This window comes from Camellia sinensis, chromosome 6, assembly GCF_055761805.1.
Source record: "Camellia sinensis isolate YWXY chromosome 6, ASM5576180v1, whole genome shotgun sequence".
In the NCBI taxonomy this organism is placed as follows: domain Eukaryota; kingdom Viridiplantae; phylum Streptophyta; class Magnoliopsida; order Ericales; family Theaceae; genus Camellia; species Camellia sinensis.
In genome coordinates, this window is record NC_138966.1 from 15,823,997 (window position 1) to 15,837,489 (window position 13,493).

Sequence of the window (13,493 nt, forward strand, 5' to 3'; positions counted from 1 at the left end):
CCACCGGCTGGAGGAAATTCCCACCGGCCCTGTATAATTTCCATCGGCTGCTGTTGGGGTTATCGGCCATTCACACAATGCCGGTCGGCATTGAATTCTGCCGGTCGGCAGAAGGTTCCTGCAGAGGCCAGTTTTGACAACAACAGAAGACAGACAGTATGTGGCATGGGATTTCAGGCACATGTGAGCACGGTCATGTTTCCCATCATGCTTTGAACTCAGGGAAGCATGGCCCTCGATCCTCGAGCCATCAATGGTGCATGATAGCCCAAGAGATCAAGTTTGCCACTTGATGTAAAAATGCATGCAATTACACAAATGAGGACCAAGACCCTATCATACCGAAGTCAAGGGCCCCGGTGACCGAGAGTCAAGGCGCATTACATCACTTATAGTATGAATGCTCCTTGGCCCTTACACTTGATTTGACACCCCAAACCAAGTAATGCAATGCATGTTGTGCAAACAATGCCTCAAAGATACAACATGGGATTGGAAATGCAAGGCATGCCAAATGCCATGCAACTAATATGGCAAGTATGCAATGTTAGGCATGCAAGATGCAAATGCAATGCAAACATAGACAATTTGAGCAATGGGATCAATATATTACATCACTTAATGAAGCAAATATGCAATGGACATGAGACAAGCATGCAAAGAGGCCTTAAACCATAAAGGGGCAGACCTTAATCCTCCCCAAAACAGTGGCCAAAAGTGCCTAAAAGGGTGGACAAATACTCATGCCAACAAGCAAGCCAATGGTCCTTAGGTTAAGGCACAAAAGGGGGCACTTCACTCACACCAACATGACCACTCAAGGCATGAATTGGACAAGCCAAAACAGAAATTTAACATGCAAAATGGACTCCAAACCTACTGATATGGCAGCTTAAATGGCTCCAAAGGGATGCATGCACCAAGGTTCATTTCTAGGCATAAGAGGGCACACCCTCAAGGCATGAAAGAGGTCACACATGCACACATACAAACATGATTTATGGGCTGAGAAACGATCCTAAATGATGCCAAATCATGAGGATGGTCATAGCTATGCATGCTAGAAGTCAAAATGCTCAAAGCTTACAAGCCAAAACACAAAGAGAGGACACCAAATAAGGCAAGCATGACTGAAATAGATGGCCAACAGACCTTAAACATGGTAAAATAATGCCAACACCTTCATGGAACTAAGCCAACGCATGCAAGAATCATGGCCTAAGCATGAGACACATTTCTAGGCCAAATGGAGGAATGTAAAGCAAGTGTGTTAAGCATGCAAAGGGGTACAAATCCGACCAAAAACAGAGATTACATATGACCTAAAAACACCCAAAAATCTCTGAAAAAGGGCAAAAACCAATCAAGCATGCATGTTACCCTTTAAGCCAAAATGCAAGGAAATAAGACAATGAAGGGAGAGGGGTGTCCCTCCCCTATGCAAGACTTCAAACCACCTTCCTCACCACTGAAAATCCATTGGTTTTCAGTGGTGAAAAGACCAAAACACTTAAGCAAACATGGCCTTAACAAAGAGGCAACAAAAAGGCCAAATAAGGCCTAAGAGGGTGAGTTTGAACTCAAACCACAAAGGACCCTTAATGAAAGTTCTTAAGCATGAAAATATAAGCCTTTTTTATGCTATGCACAAAAACTAAATCAGCAAGCAAGATAGGTAAAAGACTAGTGCAAGTTTGGGAAAACTAAAGTAAAATGCTCACCCTTGAAGCACACCTCAAGAACAGCCAATGCAGCCCTCCTCTTTTGATCAAAAACAGCCCAAAAACTCAAGAATCAACCCTCAAAGTCCCTCAATCTCGGAGCAAGGTGTAATAGTGTGTGTATTAGTGCAAAAGTAAGGTAAAATCACACTTTTAGGCCAAGAAACACACATAAGGGGGGAGAGAGAGGGAAATATAGAGAGAGGGTGTATCTATATGTGTAAGCTCTGGTTTTTGCCTTTAAAGTCTCTAACCTGGGGCAAGGAGAAGGCCTCTCCTCTTATAGAAGTCTCTCTTGCAAAGCTTACACAACAAGCTTGCTTAGAGGGAAATCCCTCCATAGGCAGAGTTGGTGCCAGCTATCACAGCTGGCACAAAATATCTACATAAAGTAGATGAACAGTGGTCGGCTGCCCAAAAATGTCATTTTGGCAAAAAGGAGTGCCGACCGGCAATAAAAGGTGCCGACTGGCAAAATAGATTGCCGACGGAAACAAAACACTGCCGGTGGCCTGTGGCTATGGCCGGTGGTATGTGGGGATGCCTCACAAGGCATTCCCTGCCCCTCCAAGGCAAAACACAAGTGTTTGGTGCAAAACCAGACACTAAACAGTCGAGTTCGGAGATCTTGAGGCAAGGCGCGCGAGCCGAGACCTCCGGGAACTCCAAACGAACACAAACAAGGGTAATCACCAAGTGTTCCAATGGTGACGTCCAAGTCTTGAGGACGGTCAAAAATGGGGTGTCTACAGTTGCCCCTCTTTGACAGAACTCGAAAGTCATAACAATGACGGGAGTGAATGTCAAAGCCCAGAGACGACCCATTTTTGACAAGGTCGAAGACTCAGCAAACATGCAAGACAAACAAGATATGCGCCCGAAGGCAGGGGCAAAATGCAAGACAATGCACAGAGCCGGACATAACTTATGATCATGCAAAGAAAGCTATAACGAAGCATAACATGCGACAGTTTTAAGCTAGCATACACCAAATTACACTAAAATGCAGAAAGAATGTAAGAGAATTATGTAATTCTCAATACGTCTCACTCGGAGGATACAATACCTGTGCGGCTCGTCTGGTTGCACCAGCCTCAAATGAACCGTACATACAATATCGTGCCTGCAAAGAAAACAAACTTAATAGGTACAACATCGTTAACAACATGCAAAATAGTGTACTCGAAATGCGTGACAACGCAAAGCAATTGGGGGAGCACAACAATGCTGTGAAGGTACAGATGTGTAAGTGGAGTATGCGGTCTACGCAGGTAATGAATTTGATCACAAGCATGCGGTCTACGCAAGCAATGAAATTGGACATAAGAATGCGGTCTACGCAAGCAAAACATGCGGTCTACGCAGGTAATGAAATTGATCGATCATGCGGTCTACGCAAGCAAAACATGCGGTCTACGCAAGTAATGAAATTGAACAAGCATGGGGTCTACGCAAGCAAAACATGCGGTCTACGCAAGTAATAAAATTGAACAAACATGCGGTCTACGCAAGCAATACATGCGGTCTACGCAAGTAATGAAATTGATCACAAACATGCGGTCTACGCAGGTAATGTAATTAGCATGCGGTCTACGCAAATAATGAAATTGATTACAAACATGCGGTCTACGCAAGTAATGAGATTGATTACAAACATGCGGTCTACGCAGGTAATGTAATTAACATGCGGTCTACGCAAGTAATGTGATTGATTACAAACATGCGGTCTACGCAGGTAATGTAATTAACATGCGGTCTACGCAAGTAATGAAAGTGATTACAAACATGCGGTCTACGCAGGTAATGTAATTAACATGCGGTCTACGCAAGTAAAGAAAGTGATTATAAACATGCGGTCTACGCAGGTAATGTAATTAACATGCGGTCTACGCAAGTAAAGAAAGCGATTACAAACATGCGGTCTACGCAGGTAATGTAATTAACATGCGGTCTACCCAAGTAAAGAAAGTGATTACAAACATGCGGTCTACGCAGGTAATGTAATTAACATGCAGTCTACGCAAGTAAAGAAAGTGATTACAAACATGCGGTCTACGCAGGTAATGTAATTAACATGCGGTCTGCGCAAGTAATGTGTATAAAGAGAAACTTGAACACATGTGAGTGAGAACATATCATTCATAATGCAAGGAAAGGGGTAAAATACTGTAACACAGCGTAGTTGAAGCGATTTGTGGGAATCCTCAAGACATGAAAAGGATACGGGAAGGGACATTCTTCATAGGTATCGAGCATCATTCGCAGAAGTTGTGGCCTGAGGTCAACTCGAAGGTCCACGTTTCAAAAGTGTGCTTCCCCGCAGGGTCTCAAGTAATGAAGGTGCCAAACCATGTCGTTGACCCGAACAAAGGCATGGAAGGTGCGTTGACCGCAAGGGGAGTTTAACTAGTATCCATTCCGACACTCGGCTACCCTGTCATTCTATGTTTTACTTTCCTTTTTACTGGTAGTTTAAGCACATTGCATTGCCTCGGGCAGGTTTTATTCTTTCTCAAAATTACACATTTTGCAAAGCACGTGACGGGAATGAAACAACTATTTTGTTCAAAAGATGTTGTATTTGTAAACTTTCTATGCATCGTATCGCAAGGTATCACACCACAATGTGAACAAAATTGAACTCATTTTGAACACCGAGTATTCGCATCATAATAATCAGGTAGCGAACCGACTTACAACTCGATAAGCAAATGTACAAAGGCATGATATAACTAAACAAGTGTGAGCACAACTCGATAAACAAATCAAAGACTCAAAGAGAGTGAGATACAACTCGATAAGCAAATCAAAGACTCAAAGAAAGTGAGATACAACTCGATAAGCAAATGTTCAGCAACTTGATAAGCAGACAGGTGTGACTCCGCAAGAATCGATCACCGGGGGAGGGATCGGAGGTGGTGGAATTCCCCAATCCCTAGTATAAACAGCTCAGGGAACTAGGAGGAAGCCCATCGGCCAGGGATAGAGTCCATCGGCAGCAAGGAATGGCCATCGGCCAGAAATTTATTCGGTCGGCAAAATATAATGGCCGGTCGGCATAATATTTGGTCGGCCGGACATGAATGAGGGAATCACCAGAATGTTAACACCTGTCCTCCACCCAACCTTATCTCCTACAAAAGACCCCAGCTTCGTAGTTTTTCTCAATTCCACACTGATTTGCTTTAATGGAAGAGTTTCTTGTTCAAAATCTCGCAGCTTGGATTGCTAGCTTGGATGACTTGGAAAAGTTGAATTTCCGGGGTTTTGGCATAAATGCACTATTCACTCTGGGTTGTACCTCATTGCACCTTCCGTTTCTCCATGCCGCGGCAAGGTTTTGGAATCCGGTGACGCATGTCTTTAGCTTTGCCGGGCAAGAGATATGTCCTACCTTTGAAGATTTCCGAGCCTTAATGGAGTCCGAGCGCGACGAGGAGCTCCTGCCCCAACTTAATTTTGGCCATGCCCAATCCCTAGGGCGAATGTGTGGACTTAGCATGCGTGACGCTCGGTCTCTAATTTGTGATGGGATGCTGGACATTCCGAGTCTAACCGATCGGTTTTCTGATGCTGGTGATCGCAACAACCATTACTGGCAAGGCTTCCGGCGACATGCCCTCTGTTTGTGCTATCCCATTTTCTATTCGTCTCAGGCTCTGGAGGGTCTAGTGTCCGGCTGATTGAGGTTGCCCAAGGCTTAAAGGAGGGCAAGAGCTGCATTGCCATGACTCTGGCTGAGGCGTTAATGGGCTTAGACGCCTTTTATCGTCGTGAGACGACCAGATTAGCAGGGAGTCCACTACTACTACAGGTAATGTTTCCCACCCAATCTCGCATATGTATTTGCTCACATCACTCGGCCCTCAAGCTCGGTCTTTTCTCACAAGGCCCTATTCTCACTTTTCTCTCCTCGTACATCTCTCTATTCTTTACTCTCTCATTTTTCATCCCTCCCCAGGTATGGTTGATGGACAAACTGCAGGTTGTGGACTCTTGCCCCGCATATTCAGCTCGCGGCTACTTCTTCCGGCACCGTCTAGTCAATGCCTTAGATGAGGGATGGTGGTTCACTTGGATGTGCCGCTTGTCCGCAGACCGTATTGCTTGGCGGTGCCCTTGGCTGAGCCTTCCGGCAATGAGTTACAATATGCCCCAGTAGACTGGGATTCAATTGGTTGGTCTCACTCACTGTGTATTCTACTTTCCATTTCGGATTCGATGCCAATTTGGCCATGATCAAACCTGCCCGCCAGAGGGGATAGAGTATCCTGCTGCATTCCCAGCCCGAGGCGCACAGCTTGCTTGGCAGGCCACTGCGTGGAGGATGAGAGAACTCCTGGCCCCCGCTCCTACTTTCAGTTGCACTTTGTCTGACGAGTGCGTGGATTGGCTCAACGACGAAGCGCAGATTGGGCCCAGCTTGGCATCAGAGGCTTCGACCAGCTCTGGGAGGGGGCGCAGGAGCACCTGACTTCACTATGCCCCAGATTTATTGCTTTATTAGTACTTTCAAGTTTTCTTTATGAATGTAATAAAAAGCAACTTCGATTGTATGCAAGAGCAGGAGAACTCTGTTTTGAAATCAATGAAATTGAAGGTTGTGGTACTGAAAATTTTCCGCTTTGGTCCAAAAATGGTCAAAGTTGTAAAAAGATTATTTGAACAAAGTCGGCTTTTATTAAAACTTCTCAAAAATCATTTTCGATGTGGATCAGAACTGGACACGCCTGAGATCTGTCACTAAGATGCACAACCCCAGATCCCTGCAACTGGAAAGTTGCCCCCTAGTTTGAAGAGCACCGCAGCACTGCACAGCAACGAAAAGTTGCCCCTAGTCTGAAGAGCACTGCCCCGGAGATCATAATCGAATCCTCGAATGCTGAATAGACAAAGATGGCCGAGACGATCAAATGGACAAAGTTGATCGGGGAAGTGTTATGGCTGAACTTCAAGATGAAGTTGCCTACGTATCCCATAGATGGGAATCAAGCCTTACGTAGTTCAGGCTTAGGTTCACTCGGGTATTTTCACTCTCCTTTTGCGCTCTAACTTTTGCCAAAGCCGCCCTTTCCGGATTTTCAGCCTTGCGAGCTCAAGGGTAATATTTCTTTAACTTGTCCATGTTGATCGGTTGGGAGAACTCCAGGCCATCTAGGTCCATCAGAACCACAGCTCCACCTGACCAGATAGCTTTGATGATGTAGGGACCGGTCCAATTGGGTCTGAACTTGCCCCTTGGGTCGTGGATGGGAGCTCGGTTGTCCTTGAGCACCAAATCCCCTTCCTTTAGATTTCTGGACTTAACCTTCTTGTTGAAAGCCCGGGCAATTCTGCGCTGATAACTTTGAACGTGGTACAGTGCTTTCAGTCTTCTCTCGTCAAAAAGCATGAGTTCCTCAAACCTGCTCTGCTGCCAATCTGCTTCGGCTATTTGACACTCAGCCAATACTCGTAAGGACGGAACCTCAATTTCGATAGGTAGAACGGCCTCCATTCCATAAACTAATGAATACGGAGTCGCTCCGGTAGAAGTTCTAATTGAAGTCCTGTAGCCCCACAGAGCAAACGGCAACTTATCTGGCCAATCCCGGTAGGTTTCCACCATCTTCCGCAGTATATGCTTGATGTTCTTGTTGGCGGCCTCAACTGCTCCATTGGTTTGCGGCCGGTATGTGGGTGACTTATGAAAAGCCACATTATATTTCTCCAACAAGTCAATCACTTCTTTTTTAAAGTGGGAACCATTATCCGAAATAATCTCGTTTGGAACCCCGTAACGACAGACGATGTTGTTCCTGATGAACTTTGCGACATGCGACGCCTTCAACACCGCGTATGATTGGGCCTCGACCCACTTCGTGAAATAATCTATCGCTACCAGGATGAACTCATGCCCATTCAATCCCTTCGGGGTAACAGCTCCGATCACATCAATTCCCCAAACGGAAAATGGCCATTGGGACGTCATGTTGTACAGCTTTGACGGCGGGATGTTCATACGGTTTGCATGGATCTGGCATTTGTGGCATCGCCGAACAAACCGATACAATCCTCTTCCATGGTAGACCAGCAGTAGCCCTGTCGGAGGATCTTTCTGGCCAGCATTACTCCGTTCATGTGTGTACCGCACTCTCCTCCATGGATGGCCTCCATCAGGCGCTTCGATTCTTCAGCTTCTACACAGAGCTTATGCATTCCCAGATGACCTCTCTTGTACAGCTTACCCCCGCAGATGATGAACTGAACAGCCATTCTTCTGATTGCCCTTTTATCCTTGGCATTTGCCCCTAGTGGATACGCCTCCTTTTCCAAGAAGTTACAAACGTCGTAATACCAGGGGTTGCCGTCCTGAGCCTCATCTATGGCGGAAATTGATTCGTACGCTGGCGCAAACTTCTGGTCAATAATGACTGGACGCATCCGGACTCCGGACGGGATGTCTATCATGGAAGATAGAGTTGCTAGTGAATCTGCGAACCTGTTGTTCTCTCTTACTAGGTGGGTGAAATTTAGCTTCTCAAACCAAGGAATTAACAAATCCAAGGTTTGGTGGTAAATTATCATCCTTTCCTCTTTGACTTTCCAGTCTCCTTTTGCTTGAGATACAACAAGATTCGAGTCCCCAATGACGTCCAACCGTCTTGCCCCTAGTTCTAGGGCCGCTTCTAGGCCAGCAATACATGCCTCATATTCTGCTTCATTGTTCGAGACTTTGAACCGGAGCTTGAATGCTAAAGGGATACGGGAATCGTCCGGCGCTATCAGCAACACTCCTATCCCAAACCTGTATTGGTTCGACGCTCTGTCAAAGTACATCGTCCAAGTTTCATCTTCGATGTGCAGAATGGCTTCATCTGGGAACAGGTACTCAACCGCTTCATCCCCTTCAACCGGGTGGTCGGCAAGGAACTCCGCTACTGCTCTTCCTTTGACTGACTTGCGTGTTACATACTTCAGGTCAAATTCAGAAAGCAACAGCAGCCAACGAGCTAGCCTACCCGTAAGTGCCGGTTTCTCGAAAAGATATTTGATGGGATCCAAGCGTGAAACCAACATTACAGAGTGAGCTAACAGGTAGTGCCGCAGCTTCCTGGTAGCCCATACCAAGGCCAAACAAGCCTTCTCCAGTGGAGTGTAGCGGGTCTCGTAATCCAGCATCTTCTTGCTCAGATAGTAGATGGCCCTTTCCACTTTGTCTTCTGACTCTTGTGCGAGCATGTAGCCCATGGTAGTCTCAGTTACTGAAAGGTACAATATCAATGGTATCCCCGGCTCTGGTGGTGACAACACGGACGGGTTCTGTAAATATTCTTTGATCTGTTCAAAAGCTGCTTGACATCGGCCGTCCCATTGGAACTTCTTTCCTTTCTTCAGGAGACCAAAAAGTGGTTCACAAGTTAAGGTTAGTTTTGAGATAAATTGTCATATGAATTGCACTTTACCTAGAAAGCCTCGCACCTCCTTTTCAGTCATTGGTGGTGGCATTTCCAAGATGGCCTTGATTTTGGAAGGGTCGACCTCGATGCCCCTTTGTGTAATCAGAAACCCTAGCATTTTCCCTGCTGTAACACCGAATGTACATTTCTGAGGATTCAACTGCAGCCGAAACTCTCTGATCCTCTGAAAGAACTTTTGTAAGGCGGTGTAGTGGCCCTCTCTTTCTTTGGACTTGACAATCATGTCGTCCACGTACACCTCAACCTCTTTATGGATCATATCATGCAATATCGTGGTTGTTGCCCGTTGATAAGTAGCTCCAGCGTTCTTCAACCTAAATGGCATCACTCTGTAGTAGTATGTACCCCACGGGGTAGTGAATGCAGTCTTCTCCCGGTCTTCGAGTGCCATTACTATCTGATTATAGCCTGAGAAGCCATCCATAAACGAAAGCAAGGCGTGTCCTGCCGTGAAATCTACCAATTCATCAATGTGCGGCAAGGGAAAGTCGTCCTTCAGGCTGGCCCTGTTCAAATCTCTGAAGTCTACACATACCCGAATTCTGCCATCCTTCTTCGGCACCGGAACAATGTTGGCCAACCAAGTCGGGTATTCGGATACCAACAGGAAGCCTGCATCGATTTGCTTGGTGACCTCTTCCTTGATCTTAATGGCCCAATCAGGGCGGATCCTTCTGAGTTTCTGCTTGACAGGTCGGGCCTCGGGGTCAAAAGGGATCCGGTGCTGTACAATCTCAGGATCGATTCAAGGCATGTCTTCGTAGGACCACGCGAAAACATCTTTGAAATCTTTTAATAAAGCGACTAAGGGCTCGCGTTCCTCCGAAGACAACGTGGACCCGATCTGGACCAGCCGCGGGTCCTCCTCAGTACCAACGTTCACGGTAGTGATTTCATCCATTAAGGGTTTAACAAATCTTTCCTGCTCTTGATCAATTAACCGTTGCAAAACTGGAGGAATTTCTTCCTCGTCGTTTTCATCAAAATTTTGAAAATCCTGATTTAAGCAATAAATCAAAGGCACAGAAAAATACTCAGAAACCACATTCACATCGTTCTCATTAAATACTTCCAAGCCGTCTGATTCTTCTGTTACAACAGACTCAAAAGAGAAAGAAAATGACGACCTAGACAGGACTGTGGCATCCGGGCTATCACCCCCAGGAATACCGGACTCAGACTCAATCGAGCTGGAATCTAATTCCGACTCACAGGACACGGTGGAATCAGATTCCGGCTCACTACCTGACCCGGTGCTGCTGGACAAAAATCCTTCTTCATATTGCCAGACGAGAGAGGGTGCGATGGATGCATCCAAAATAGTTGCCGGTAGGCTCGCAGCTGTTTCGTTCCCGATCACACATACCAAGGAGTTATCCCCCAAGCACTTCTGTTCGATCGGAGGATCTGAAAGCAGACATGCCAGTGCTACCCCCATTTCATTTTCAGCGTCCTCAGACTGCGCTTCTTTACTTTGTTCAGCCTCAGCCGATAGATCTGTTTGCCCTTCGGCGATGTCATTCTCAGGTAACTGCAGGTCAAAGAAAATCTCAAAACCCGGCACGCGCTTCTTCTCCGCGTTCAGCCATGGTTCTGGGAAGCCACAAAACGGAAAGTCCTCCCCCTCCCGGACGAAACGTCCGTTTAGGGTACCCTGAATGGGCCTATGCATCAACTCGAAAGGCTTCCCAGCCTTCTTTGCTCTGGCTCTTCTGGCCATTTCCTTTCCTTTCCTTATCCAGTCCTCTTTGGTGGGTAGATAACCCAATCCAAAGGTATGAGGGTTGTGTGGCACTTCGGCCATTGCTGCGACGCCCTTCCGGCCGCTTTTGCCCAATCCCATCCCGGGGATGTGTTGGAGTTTGTTCATGAGATAGACTGCCTGAGCACTGACATATACCCCTTCACTAGCAGCCATGATGTCCTGTACAACCCGAGCCTCAGCCAAGGTAAAACCCGATATGAACACATCTTCCATACCGTGCTCAATTTCTAGAACAGGCGTAGATACTTCTGGCGGCGGATGAATCGATGAATTTCTGAAAACGATGGCTACTCCCTTCCCATAGGGGTATTTCACCACTTGATGTAGGGTGGAGGAGACTACCTTTACCTGATGCAGCCACGGCCGCCCTAAAAGCAGGTTGAAAGTTGCAGGAACCTCCAAGACATGGAAATCTATCTCATGCTATCCCGGCCCAACCTTTGTTTGAATTTTAATTGTTCCCATTACTTCCCGGCTTGTGTTGTCATACGCCCGAATCACCTGGGCCGTTGGCACAAAATCCGCGATTTTCAAACCGATCGCATAGGCTGTCCTTGTTGGGCAGACGTTGATGGCGGACCCCGTGTCGACAAGCACCACGGGTATCCATTTATCTCTGCACTCCACAGAGATATAGAGTGGCTTGTTATGGTTCGCACCTTCAGGTGGCAGTTCTTTGTCAGAAAAGGTCAATGCCGGGGAGCTTCCTCCCGAAAAAACTAGGCCCACCAGCTGTTCGGGCGTGGTGTCTATAGAAAGCTTGGCTTTGTCCGTGGCTGAAAGGACAGCCTGTCTATGTACTCGAGAAGCCATAAGCAGCCCCCAGATGGAGATATCCGCTTGTATCTTCTTCAATTGTCTCAATACGGCCTCATCTTCGAGTTGCTTTTCCTTTTGCTTCTCTGCCTCCTTATCTTTTCCAGACGCCTCTGGTTGATCTAGGTGTGGAGGCTTGAAGTACCGTCCACTCCTAGTCATGTGATCGACTTCGCCGATATACCAGGTATCATCTGGTTGGTTACCCCCCCAATCCTCGTCCGTGTGGGCAAGACATAGATCATCGTCTTCCCACCACATGCCATCTGCAGCTGACAGGCACCTATCCGGTTCTGGCATGACTATTCTGATACTTGCAGTACCTTCTATTCCTATGCTCGCAGCATTCTTCATTTTTGTACTTGTGGTAGTCTCAACCCCCACGTGGGCTTTTGCCTTCCTGATCCTCTCAGAATCTTCGAATCTTTCCTGTTCTGACTTTGTCAATGCAGTAGATTGTTCAATGATCCCTGTACTCAAAATGCTCCATTCCCGAGCGAAACTCTCGACACCGGCGCTCTCCGGCGATGTACTCTGTTCTTCGACCCTCCCGGCTGTTACTAACATTCCTGCCCCTGTCGGGCCTTGTTCTGACTGAAACTCTCCTACCACATCTGGCTGATCATCCAACCATCCCGTGGCCTCTGCCGATTCCTCATAATCGAACCAGTTGACGGCTGAGTCTTCTGGGTCTTGGTTACTGTAAAACTGGAACTTGCCAAGATCCTCTTCCACAGTTGTCAAATCATCCGTTCCCTGTCCTGGACTATCCCCTTGGATTGCACACAGCTCTCCTCCTGCTGGAAATTCCACATCTGGTCTATTCTGACCCATTGATGAAATGTAGTCACTTGGACTATAAGCATTCCCAACATCACTCCCAGACTCCGCAAACTCTGGCTCGACAACCCCCTTTTCCTTTGAAGTCTTCTCTCTCCTGCTCTCGATGGTCACCACCACTGGCTTGGGTTGGGTTATGGAGACGTCCATCATGCACAAATCGGTGCAATCAGGAAGGAAAACCTCCGGCTTAGGCAGGTAGAATGATGTGATATAGATACTAGGATCGTAGGACACGACCCCAGTGTGGATGAAATTGATTCTTTTAGGTGGTGGAGCTTGGTTATGTGTAGGGAGAGGATTTGTAATAACATTGGGTTTCTCAGGAGGTAAAATCACCCCGTTATCAATGAGATCTTGAATCTCATGACGCAATCGAAAGCATAGGTCGGTGTCGTGACCGTGCTGTTGATGAAATGCACAATACTTGGCTGGATTGTGGGCAGCGGGGAGCCTTTCCGGTAAGGGCCGCGGCTCTAGGGGCTTTAGATGCCCTTTTCTGATCAAAACCCCCAAAGCTTTGGACAGGGGCATATAAAGCGGAGCGAAGGTTCTGGTATTTTTGGGAGGGTATTTGGCTGTTTGTGGGTTGCTTCCGGACGCACTGGAGAATGGTGTGGCTGCCATAGTTCTCGGGGAAGGGTTGGTGGTGACCACACTCACTTCGAAGGTCCTGGTAGTTGTAGCGCCACTCGGGCCTGCATTAGTATTACGATTGAAAGTTCTGCGGGGTTGCTCCCGGTCATTATCAATCAAGCCTTGTTTTAAGGCATCCTCGATCTGCACGCCCATTTCATGTAGATCAGAAAAGGTAGGGAAGGGGAGTACAATCATCTTTTGCATTAGCTTCGGCTGAAGATTGCGCACAATCATCCGAATCTGGTCTTTGTC